Source organism: Bactrocera tryoni, unplaced genomic scaffold (assembly GCF_016617805.1).
Source record: "Bactrocera tryoni isolate S06 unplaced genomic scaffold, CSIRO_BtryS06_freeze2 scaffold_671, whole genome shotgun sequence".
Taxonomy (NCBI): domain Eukaryota; kingdom Metazoa; phylum Arthropoda; class Insecta; order Diptera; family Tephritidae; genus Bactrocera; species Bactrocera tryoni.
The window spans coordinates 4683-6014 of NW_024396337.1; the positions used below are offsets into that span (position 1 = coordinate 4683).

General features: G+C 30.5%; 1 long non-coding RNA gene across 1 annotated transcript; it reads left to right on the forward strand.

Moving 5' to 3' along the window:
- Positions 1-918: 918 nt before the first annotated feature.
- Positions 919-1332, forward strand: LOC120781371. Its single transcript, XR_005706052.1, has 2 exons — positions 919-964; positions 1028-1332. It is a non-coding gene; the product is annotated as an uncharacterized LOC120781371 (long non-coding RNA).

Sequence of the window (1332 nt, forward strand, 5' to 3'; positions counted from 1 at the left end):
AGACGTTAACACGACTTTGTTTTTCCGAAAAATTGAGTGATTTGAAAGCAATTGTGCTTTCACTTTTATTAGACCCAAATGATCTTTCAAAATGATTAAAATGGTTTTCACTAATCTTTCCGACATTCCAAAAAATGTCTGGAAGATCTCTGACTGCTAATCGTCGATTCTTAAGCACAAATTTCTTTATTTTAATGACGTGGTGATCGTCAGTTGATGTTGATGGCAGTCCTGGAATCAACCTGGGTCTTGTGTTTTTGAATAATTTATACAAATTAAAACCCCTTGCTTGCGACAAATAATTATCATCAAAGGCCTTTTCCAACATTCTCACTGTTTCGGCACCAGACATTTGATTCTGCGTCAAAATTTAATGGAACTTTTTTGTTGAATAATTTCACTCATCGTAAAAATCGCTGAATGCACTTTATGTACTTAAGAAAATGAAGTGTATACTAAACTAAAGATTATTTTGATGTGATATTTGACACAAATGTCACTGACAATCATACCAACTTAGAAAAAAAATATTTCAATGAATGGGTTTACGCTCGAAATTTATATTAAAAAGTTTTACTAATGTATTTCTTGGCCGCATGAATATAAAGTATAATGAACTCATTTTTGCTTGTGCATTCTTTGTAAAACAAACTATTTCCTTCTTTACAGCTTTACCTTGTAAACCCGAAATGACGTCTAATGTACTCTGTGGCACAAAGCCAGCTGACCAACTAGTTTCACCTTCAGTGGATTCTTCAAGCGCCTTCTCTTCCACTCATAATTCACATCTTAATGCAGAAAAAAAATATTTCAATGAATGGGTTTACGCTCGAAATTTATATTAAAAAGTTTTACTAATTTGGTGAATATAAAGACGTATCTCCTTCAAAGGACCCGAAATGACGTCTAATGTACTCTCCTTCAAGGATTATACATGTTATTTAGATATTTGAGGTATTATTAAGTAAGTCCACAGAATGAATTTGAGAATGAAATATTCTGAATTTTTTAATTTTGTAAATTGTAGAAAAACAGAATTACGTGAAGTGTTTTTTAAAATAACATGACAACGAATATTCACATAAGAAGAGTTGATACAGCCAAAGATTTCAAAATTGGATGGAACAGACGAATATGATGGAAATAATAATAAAAGCTATTTAGTTAAGAGTGCTTGCATGTTTATAATACAATAGCTTCCCCAATTTATTTTAATTGGAGATATGTGCGTGTATGCTTGTATAGAAATATATACTGTTAATATATAAAATATGTATTTATTTTTGTACTGAATCGTTACTAGAAGAAAGAATTACATAATAAAATGTTTAA